General features: G+C 39.7%; 1 pseudogene; it reads left to right on the top strand.

Moving 5' to 3' along the window:
* Nucleotides 1-5,320: 5,320 nt before the first annotated feature.
* Nucleotides 5,321-10,892, top strand: LOC141506412 (radical S-adenosyl methionine domain-containing protein 1, mitochondrial-like; annotated as a pseudogene).
* The last annotated feature ends 240 nt before the right edge of the window (nt 10,893-11,132 follow it).

The following is an 11,132-nucleotide window of genomic DNA, read 5'->3' as shown; positions in this document are numbered from 1 at the left end:
GGGACGGCTAGGTGGCGCGGTGGATAAAGCACCGGCCCTGGAGTCAGGAGTACCTGAGTTCAAATCCAGCCTCAGATACTTAATAATTACCTAGCTGTGTGGCCTTGGACAAACCACTTAACCCCATTTGCCTTGCAAAAACCTAAAAAAAAAAATAAAAATATTAATTAATTAAAGGTAATAGTCTTTGGTCTTTGTTCAAACTCCATGATTCTTTTTCTGGATACAGATGGTATTCTCCATTACAGATACCCCCAAATTTTCCCCTGATTGTTGCACTGATGGAATAAGCAAGTCCATTAAGGTTGATCATCACTTCCATGTTGCTGTTAGAGTGTACAATGTTTTTCTGGTTCTGCTCATCTCACTCAGCATCAATTCATGCAAATCCCTCCAGGCTTCCCTGAATTCCCATCCCTCCTGATTTCTAATGGAACAATAGTGTTCCATCACATACATATACCACAGTTTGTTAAGCCATTCCCCAATTGAAGGACATTTACTTAATTTTCAATTTTTTGCTACCACAAACAGGGCTGCTATGAATTGTCCAGGTGATGTATTTTATCTGGCTTTCAGTTTAGAGAAAGAAGATGAGAGCTAGCAGATAACCAACCTTACTTCAGTTTGCTGAAGGGAAAATAAGGCTGGGAAGAATCTGACATGAGAGGAGCTGGTAGTCTCCATCATATCCCTCTGCCCAGCTTGCTAGAGACTTCAACAAATTTCCCATTGAGTGACATATGGGACTTCCTTCACTCAGTATTATCATATATATATATATATATATATATATGTATGTATATGTTCTCTTATGTAAACTTTTTCTCATTTCTGTTTTGCTATGTGAATTCTGCTTCCCTTTGAGCCATATGATATGCCCCATGCTATATATGAAGGAATACCATCACTACATATAAAATGATGGGAGTGAAGAGAGCAAAGACAAAAGAACAATATGAATAATGACTTAATAAAGTCATTTCAGAGAGGGAGAAAAGCCCAGCTATTTTCAATTGTCATTCTTATAACAAACCATCTGAATGAAAGGACACATTGACTTTCTAGTAGCATTCAATAGACTAAGCTTTTTTTTTTCCAAGTTTTTGTAAGGCAATGGGGTTAAGTGAGTTGCCCAAGGTCACACAGCTAGGTAATTAGTAAGTGTCTGGGGTAGGATTTGAACTCAGGACCTCTGACTCCAGGGCCAGTTCTCTATTTACTGCACCACTTAGCTGCTGCTAAGCTTTTGTTGTTGTTCACCCAAGGAATGAGCTTTATTAAGGGGGGTTGTGTAAAGAAATGTCTACTGTGTTGTAGCAAAATGAATGAATACTTTTTTTAATAAGGGTTGGAGACAGATTCTGATAAAACTTCAAGTAATACACCCATATAGGGGGTTGTAAATATATGACAATTCAGTGAAAGAGAAACAATTCAGTGAAAATGGAATATCCAGGAGTAGAGGAAGGATTCAGAATATGAGAATCACAAAAGTTCATAGTTGGTGAAGACCTCAGAGCCTCTCTATTCTAATTCTTCATGTCTTTCTCTTTGCTGGATTTCAAGTTCTCCAGAGACTCATTATGTTGCAAGATGAAATAAATTCTGAAATGCACAATCTCCTCAGTACCCCTTCCCTCCCTCAAGTTGGACAAGGTGGAGGATGGATGTTGGAGAGCTCCTTCCAGATCCTCCATCATTTAAGATGGACACTCAAGAAATTCACATCATCAGGTTCTACCCCATTGCTTTCTTGGATTTCATGATTTTCAGAAACTCATTATTCTGTATTATGAAATCTACTATAAAATTTGTACCTCCTCAGTTCATTTCCATCCCTGATTGTGATGCAGGGAATTGTGGACATGGGAGGTATTGTGAGTGGAAATAAATATTGTAATATTTTGCATTGTTGGAGTCTTGTGGGTCACTTCCTCTTGTCTTTCACTTGACCAAGTTTACACAGATGTGAAAGTCATCTTCCACAGTAGATGACATGTTAGACTTGAAGGTCAAACACCTTGGGACAGGAAGGAAGGATGGATGCGTTGCACATGAACAATAACTGCAATCTTGGTCCCTCCTTGAAAAACTGCCCCCTGTGACTTGCCTATTGAAGAATACCTGGAGCCAGCTGCTAAACCTCTCCCCAAGTGCCACCCTTGACCAACCTACTATGGAAATGCATTTAAGTCAGGGGACCCAGAAGTAAGGCTCTCTCTCTCTTTTTTCTCTTCTTTCTTGCTACAAGGATAGACACTTTCTTTCTATGCTGGAGCCATGTGTTCCTGGCCTAGACCCACTGGAGAACTATGTACTCTTAGCAGCTACTTTTCACTCCAAAAAAAGTTTTACTCTCTGAACTTTGCAGGCTTATAAAATAAATCCTGAACTATTTCAGCTCCAGGGCTAGTCATGAATTCTTTCACTTAAAACAATCCTTGGGGCAGCTAGGTGGTGCAGTGAATAGAGCACTGGTCCTGGAGTCAGGAGTACCTGGGTTCAAATCCAACCTCAGACACTTAATAATTAGCTAGCAGTGTGACCTTGGGCAAGTAACATAACTCCATTGCCTTGTAAAAAAAACTTTAAAAAAACCAAACAAAACCCAAGTCTTTATTGGTGACACAAATTTCTCTGGCAACAGTTGCAGGACTTCATCTTATCCAGATAACCTCCTCTCCACCCTAGCAGCTTCTTTCTATATGCTGGCTCTTTTCTCATTAGATTGTGAACTCCCTGAGAGTAGGGACTAGTTTATGCCTCTTTTTGTGTCTCAGCACTTTTTCACAATTCCTGGTACATAGCAAGTACTTAATGTTTATTGAATTTAACTCTAATCCATATTTGAACAAGAATCCCCTCTACAACCTTGTCAAATAGATGAGTCATCACCTAGCTTTTGCTTGAAGACATCCAGGACCTCTTGATGTTAGCCAGCTTCACATTTTAATAGTCATAATTATCATGTAGTTTTCACTTACTACTGCCTCTAAGCTGTCTTCTCATAATGTCATGGACTCTGTTTCTTCACCTCACCCCCTCATCCAACATCTCTGATTGTTGCTCCTCTGGGTCCATAGTTTCCTCCTAAACTCTAAAAGTGGGTGTTTAGGTATTCAGCAAAGTTCCATTCTTGTTTCTCTTCTCCTATCACTTCCACACCTGTAATAGACCTTTTATGCCAATTACTTCAGGGCTTACTTAGCATAGCACCTGCCAAAGAATATGTGCTTAATAAACAGTAAGTTCACAAATACCTATATTTTTAGTTTTGAACTGCCATCTGAACTGCAGACACACATTTTTTTTTCAGGTAAAAGTATTTTATTTTTTTCCAATTACATCAACATTCACTTTTTTTTTTTAGGTTTTTGCAAGACAATGGGGTTAAGTGGCTTGCCCAAGGCCACACAGCTAGGCAATTACTAAGTGTCTGAGGCTGGATTTGAACTCAGGTACTGCTGACTCCAGGGCTGATGCTCTATCCACTGCGCCACCTAGCCACCCCCAACATTTATTTTTTAAAAAATAAATTTATTTAACAACTATTTGCAAAGAAAGTTTTCAAAAATCATTTTTTTAAGATTCTTAGTTTCACATTTTTCTCCCTCCTCCCTTTCCTCCCCTTCCCCTTGACAGAGAGCAGTCTAAATTTAACATTCATTTTTGTAAAATTTTGAGTTCCAAATTTTTTCCCTTCTTCCCTTTCTTCTCCCTCCCCAAGACAGAAAGTAACATGATATAGTTTATACATGTACAATCGTGTTAAACATATTTCCATATCAGTCACGTTGTGAAAGAAGAATCAGAACAAAAGGGAAACAACCATGAGAAAGAAAAAAAAATTAAAAAAAAAATGAAAATTAGTATGCTTTGGTCTGCATTCAGACTCCATAGTTCTTTCTCTGGTTGTAGAAGTCAATTGGATTTGTCTTTGATCACTGTATTGTTGAGAAGAGCTAAGTCTACCATAGTAGATCATGGAACAATGTTGCTGATTTTATGTACAATGTTCTCCTGGTTCTGCTCACTTCACTTAGCATCAGTTCATGTAAGTGTTTCCAGATTTTCTGAAATCTGCTGGCTCATAATTTATTTTCTTTTGATTTGTTAACATTTTATTTTCCAATTATATACAATAGTAATATGTACCTATCATTTTTGTAAGGTTTTGAATTTTACAATTTTTCCTCCACCCTCTCCCCACCCCCACAGAAAGCTGTCTGATAGTGTCTACATTATTTCCATTGAATGTGTTATAAGGGTAAACATAAGAGTAAACAGAAACCTCCCCCCCCAAGAAGATGAGAAACCTCAAGAAGAGAGAGAGAGAGAGAGAGAGAGAGAGAGAGAGAGAGAGAGAGAGAATGTATTTCAGTCTGTGTTCAGATTCCAATGCCTTTGTCTCTGGGGTGAGTTGCTTTCTTTATCATAAGTCCACCAGTGAAGTTGCTTCAATATTTCTCCCACAGTTGCTATTACTAGCTGTATTTCCTTCCACTCTATTCCTCCCCACTCTCATCTATTCCATTCTCTCTCTCCTTTCATCCTGACCCTGTCCAAAAGTGTGTTAAATCCAAGTACCTCCCTCAATCCTCCCTCTCTTCTATCACCTATTCCCCCCTTCCCTCCCCCCCATTCCCCCTTATCCCATCCCTTTCTTCTCATTTTTCTCTAGGATAAGATAGATTTCCTCACCTTATTAAGTGTGTATGTTATTTCCTCTCTGAGTCATTTCTGATGAGAATGAAGGCTCACTTATCCCCCCCTTGCCTTCCCCCTTCCCACTCCATTGAAAAAGCTTTTTCTTGACTCTTATGTGAAATTTCTTAGCTTCTTTGTCATCTCCTTTTCCTTCCTCCCATTACTTTCCTTTATCACCCATTGACTCCATCTTTTTACTATATTAAACTATTATATTCCACTCCTTCCTATGTCTATAATGTGCTCCTCCTAACAGCTCTTATAAATGAGAAAGTCCATATGAGTTATCAATATCTTCTTCCCATGCAGGAATACAAACAGTTCAATATCATTAAGTTCTTTATAGTTAGTCCTTCACTTCTACTCCCTCTATAGTTCACCAGAGTCTTGTACTTGGAGATCAAACTTTCTGTTCAGCTCTGGTTGTTTCAATAGGAAAGTTTGAAAGTCCCCTGTTTCATTGAAAGTCCATTTTTTCCCCTGAAAAAGGATGTTCAGTTTTTCTGGGTAGTTCATTCTTGGTTGTAAATCAAGATCTTTTGCCTTCCAGAATATTGTATTCCAATCCCTATGAGCCCTTAATGTTGATGCTGCCAGATCCTGTGTAATCATGACTATGGAGCTTTGGTATTTGAATTGTTTGTTTCTGGAAGCTTTTTAGAATTTTCTCTTTGATTTGGGAGTTTTGGAATTTGGTTATAAAATTCCTGGAAGTTTTTCTTTTGGTATCTCTTTCAGGAGGTGACTAGTGAATTCTCTCAATTTCTGTTTTACCCTCTGCTTCTAGGATCTCAGGGAAATTTTGCTTTATCATTTCTTGGAAAAATGAAGTCTAGGCTCTTCTCCTGATTGTAGCTTTCAGATAGCCCAATAATTTTAAAATTATTTCTTCTGGATCTGTTTTTGAGGTCAGTTGTTTTTCTAATGAGATATTTCACATTTTCTTCTAATTTTTGGCTTTTTTTTTGAAGAGTTTTATTTCTTCCTTATTTCTTGCAAAGTCATCAGCTTCCTTTGGTTCCATTCTGCATTTGATGGAGTTATTTTCTTCAGAGAGCTTTTTTATCTCCTTTTCCACTGGCCAGTTCTGATTTTTAAGGCATTCTTCTCCTCATTTGCCTTTTGTTTTGCTTTTTCCATTAGGCCTAAACTGGATTTTAACATGTTATTTTCTTCAGGATTTTTTTTTTTTGTATTTTGTCAAGCTGCTGACTTGGATTTCGTGATTTATCTACATTGCTCTCATTTCTCCTCCCAATTTTTCCTCCATCTTCCTCAATTGCTTTTTTTTTTAAGGTTTTTGCTAGGCAAATGGGGTTAAGTGGCTTGACCAAGGCCACACAGCTAGGTAATTATTAAGTGTCTGAGGCTGGATTTGAACTCAGGTATGCCTGTCTCCAGGGCCTGTGCTCTATCCACTGTGCCATCTAGCCACCCCACTTTAATTGCTTTTCAAGGTCTTTTTTGAGCTCATCCATAGTCTGAGACCATTTTCTATTTGTCATGGATGTTTTGGATATGGAAGCTTCGACTCTGTAGTCATCTGAATATGTGCTTTGATCTTCCATGGGGCTAAAGTAATTCTCTATGGTTAGATTCTTCTTTTTCTGTTGTTTATTCATTTCCTCAGCCCAAGACAGCACTTCCGAAACTGTTTTTTTTGGTTTTTTTTTGGTAACACCCCATTGGGACCTTTATTCCTCCAAGGTCTTATGCTCTCTTGCCTGTGGTTTGATATGTAGATGGATCATACTTCCCACTGCCCTGGAGCTATAAGGAGGATCCTGCTATCTTAGTATAGAAGCCCAAACTGTAGCTTGGATCTGAGTGTAGGCAAACAGCAGAGCCCTACCTGGAGGGAGAGCAGAGAAATCTCTGCAGTCTTCCCTGACCCCCTACTGTCTCTCAGGGTGCAGGCTACTTTCTCCAGATTCTCGCTGCAGATTCTGCTGCCAGTGCTCCCTCACTCCACACTCATTCTGGTGTAGCAGAGTTCTCTCACGGCTCTTTCAGGGTGTTGTAGGTGATCTCTGGGCTGGGCTGAGCTGCACTGTGCTGTGGCCACGGCTTTTTCCAGCCCCTGGTCCTGGTGAATCACACCTTTCCTGCAGAACTTCTAAGTTATCTTGGACTGGGAAAATGTATCACTCAGTCTTTCTGTGGGTTCTGCCCCTCTAAATTTTGGCTAGAGTTGTCATGTGTTAGTTTTTGGAGTTTGGGGGGAAGGAGTTCCCAGGAAATGCTGCCTTCACACCACCATCTTGCCTCTACCCCCTGGCTCATAATTTCTTACAGAACAATAATATTCCATCATAGTCATTTACCACAACTTGTTCAGCCTTTGAGGGGCATCCCCTCAATATCCAATTCTTTGCCACCACAAAAAGAGTGGCTATAAATATTTTTGTACATGTGAGTTCTTTTCCCTTTCTTATGATCTCTTTGGGATACAGACTTAGGAGTGCTATTGCTTGATCAAAGGGTCAGATTCACATCCTTAAATATATACTTATGAGGATAACTTTATCCAGGACCTCAATATGTTCTATATCAACATAAGAAACCTTCTTCTCAAACCTCTTTCTCTTTCTAACTTCACAGTTTTGCTTATGGTACCACAAATCTTGGAGTTAACCTTGATTCTTTCTTTTCCACACCTTTTCATACCCAATCAGTAGTCAAAGTGGGTTGTTTTTATTTCTACAACACTCCCTATATTTGTGCCCAGTTTCTCATTCCCACTGCTACAACTAAAAATGGGCCCAGATTATCACCCTTTCATGTCTAATGAGGTTTCCCTACATCTTTCTCACATTTCAACTCATCCTTTATATATCTAGAAGAAATATTTTTAATGTAAAAGTCTAATCATATCATTCTTCTGCCTGAAAAATATTTAGTGGTTCCTTCTTGCCTCCCCACCCCCCTTGCCTTTAGAATAAATTTTGAATGTTTTTGGTATTCAAGTCCTTCCATGGGAAAGCAAGGGAGCATATTATATAAGAACCCAAGAAGCTAGTTGTTCAGTTTTGAACTAATAGAAAAGGATATAATTCAGGTTTAATTCGTTCAATAGAATTGAACAAATATTTATTAAAAGCATTAGTGCAGCATTATGTTTACTAAAAGTGGAGGTATTTTGCCACTTGTGAATCCTTATGTCCATAGATTTTTCAAATGGCAACAGAAAACTTTCAAGTCTTTTAATCTCTTTTGAGATTAAATGATGACTCATTAAAATGATGACTCATTTTTTTTTCATCTGCAGAATATATTGTTGGGGCAAAATGATTGCTAAGATCTGTTTCCACTCTAACATTCTGTGATTGTTTAACTCATACCTCTCACTAAAGCATTATTCCTGGAGGTAGTGTTGGGAAAGATGGGGTGGATACCTGGGCCTAAATCAGATGACTATCGCAGGAATGAAAAATTAAAACCTCAATTCACCATCTTTCAAGCTGCTTGTTACTGTACTAAGTGATGCTTAGAGAACTTAAAGTAATCACCAGATGTTAAATAAGTAATAATAAAGTAAAGATACATTAATCACTAGGAGACAGAAAATAAGAAATTCAGTGTGAATAACTGTCCTCAGTAGCTCTCCTTCAGTTTCTATCCTTGATTTACTAATTTGGTTACTCTGAGAGTCAACTCTTTTTTTTTTTTTAGGTTTTTGCTAAGGCAATGGGGTTAAGTGGCTTGCCCAAGGCCACACAGCTAGGTCATTATTAAGTGTCTGAGACGGGATTTGAACCCAGGTACTCCTGACTCCAGAGCTGGTACTTTATCCACTGTGCCACCTAGCCGCTCCCTCAACTCATTTTTAATGGGGATTTTCTTTTTTTCTTTTTTTTTTGTCAATTACATGTAAAGATAGTTTTCGATATTCACTTTTTTGTAAGATTTTTGAATTCCACATCTTCTCCATTCCTCTCCCCTCTCCTTTTCCCCAAATAGCAAGCAATCTGAAACATGTACAATCATGTCAAATATATTTCTAAATTAGTCATGTTATGAAAGAAGAATCAGAACTAAAGTGGAAAAACCATGAGAAAGAAAAAAAAACAAAAAGCAAATTTTAAAAAGTGAAAATAGTATGCTTTCAGACACCATAGTTCTCTCTCTGATTGTTGAAGTCTTTTGTATTTATCTTTGATTACTGTATGGTTGAGAAGAGCTAAGTATATCAGAGTTGATCATCATTCAATGCTGTTCCTCTGGTTCTGCTCTCTTCACTCAGCATCAGTTCATGTAAGGGTTTCTAGGCTTTTCTGAAATCTACTTGCTTATGATTTCTTACAGAACAATAGCATAACATCACATTCATATGCCACAATTTGTTCAGTCATTCCCCAATTGATTAGCATCTCCTCAATTCCCAATTCTTTGCTACCAAAAACAAGGGGGAATGGGGAGGCAAGAGGGAACCACTAAATATTTTTTCAGGCAGAAGAATGATATGATTATATATATCATATATATATATATATATATAAATATTTTTGTCCTTGTGGCTCCTTTCCCCTTTTTTAAATGATATTTTTGCATATCTGGTAGTGGTATTCCTTTGAGTATAGTTTAATGAGGATTTTTTTCAAAATTTTTCTTTGGATGTTACTTTTATATTGCTAACCATTCTTTGATCCAAAGATAAGGGTTTTCCAGAGCACATTTAAAAATATAGGTAATTCATTTTATAATAGTATGTGACAAAAGCTTCAGACTAATTTTTAAATTAGACTACTTACTACTTCACATCAAGTAAGTTTTGTAAAATTACATCAACACTGAAAGTTTTAGCACACTGGAGTATTTACAGCTGGTTAAAAGTTTTCAATAGCCCCATCTGCTGGCTGCTAAGAAAACTAGCTTTTCAAAAAAAAATATCACCAGGTTTTTATTTAGTATTTATAGATTTGTATTTACTTATCTGCATAACTAAAGCTAGAAATTTGTAAGTCAAAAATAAGGTATGTAATTCCCCATAGTATATAAAAGGTAATGGATTTCTATTTTAGCAAATGGGATGGAGGAGAGACCCTCGGAGCGGGCAGAGGTGTGTAGGGGGCGGGGGTGGCGGGAAGCCGGGCCGCCGGGCACCAAGGTCGGGGGCTCGCCGCAAGCCTGGCGCTGCCTGCCGTCCGGGCTCGCTGCGGGGCCGCGGCCACCCTAGGAAGCCAACGTGCCAGCAGACGGAGCTGCGTCGGGGCAGCCGGCCCGGGGCTCTCCGTGCACTTGGCCATACTGTGAACGCACGGCAACTATTGTAAGTTTAACAAGTATATTCCCCGAGGGCTAGATGAGGATGCCATGCGGAGATGCCTCGTGAAGGAAGCAACCACACTGCTGAAACTCAGTGGGGTGCAACGGATCGACTCTGTGTTCTGTGGTCAGGGCACACAGAGCCTGGCCAGCCCTCACACAGTGGCCTCAGTCCTGGAAGCCGTTGCCCAGACCACCCACTTGCCAGCCAAAGCTGAAGTTACCCTAGAGGCCAACCCTACCTCATCCCAGTCCTCAAGGCTGGCTGCCTTCCGAGGGGTGGGTATCAATAGACTATCCATTGGCATCCAGTCCTTAGATGATACAGAACTCCAGCTGCTAGGCAGGACACACTCGGGGTCAGGAGCCCTGGAGACCTTAGAAGAGGAAGCTATCACCACACTTAACTGGAACTATTGGCAGGGTGGTCAGTACATAGGTGTGGGACCTGGGGCCCATGGGCAGTTTGTGCCCCATGGAGATGGAGGGATCCTCCGGGAAGCTCGAATTCAGACTTTGGAACCTTACAATTGGATGAAGGAAGTTTCAATGTTTGTTCATGGAACTCCCCGAAGAGAGTCTCCCTGAGTAAACTGGAGCTACTGGAGGAAGTTTTGGCTCTGGGGTTACGTGCAGATATAGGAATCACTCATCAGCACTGGCTGCAGTTTGAACCCCACTTTTCCCTGTGGAATGTGTTTGGGGAATCTGAGGAAGTGAGAACTTCAGTCACAAGGCCTGTTGCTGCTGGACCACAGGGGCCTTCGGTGTTCTTGGGAAGGATGGGCTGTACTGGATACTGTCCTGCTGAGGCTCCTACTCCAGCTCCAAAATTCCTGGGAAAACAGGCCTTCTTTCACCCTCAAGATTACCAAATCTGGAGCTCCTCCCAAAGAAGAGATTCATGCTTCAGGTGACCTCTGAGGGGAAACTGATGTGGACCAGAATCTTTTTAGCAATGTGATCTCAGCTCTAGAGTTACAATTCTCTCAGGACTGCAGTCTGAATCTCCCAGGGATTCTCCACCTAACATCTCTTCATGGACTAAGAATGAAACTCAGTTCTCTTAAAATATCTCTCTCTTTGGAAAGAAGTTCTGTTGGTTCTGTGTCTCTCACACACCAAGGATCTCTCATTTTGACATTTTAACTCTCTCT

Source organism: Macrotis lagotis, chromosome 1 (genome assembly GCF_037893015.1).
Source record: "Macrotis lagotis isolate mMagLag1 chromosome 1, bilby.v1.9.chrom.fasta, whole genome shotgun sequence".
NCBI lineage: Eukaryota > Metazoa > Chordata > Mammalia > Peramelemorphia > Peramelidae > Macrotis > Macrotis lagotis.
Note: the sequence above shows the minus strand (reverse complement) of the source record. Positions and strands in the feature narration are given on the sequence as shown.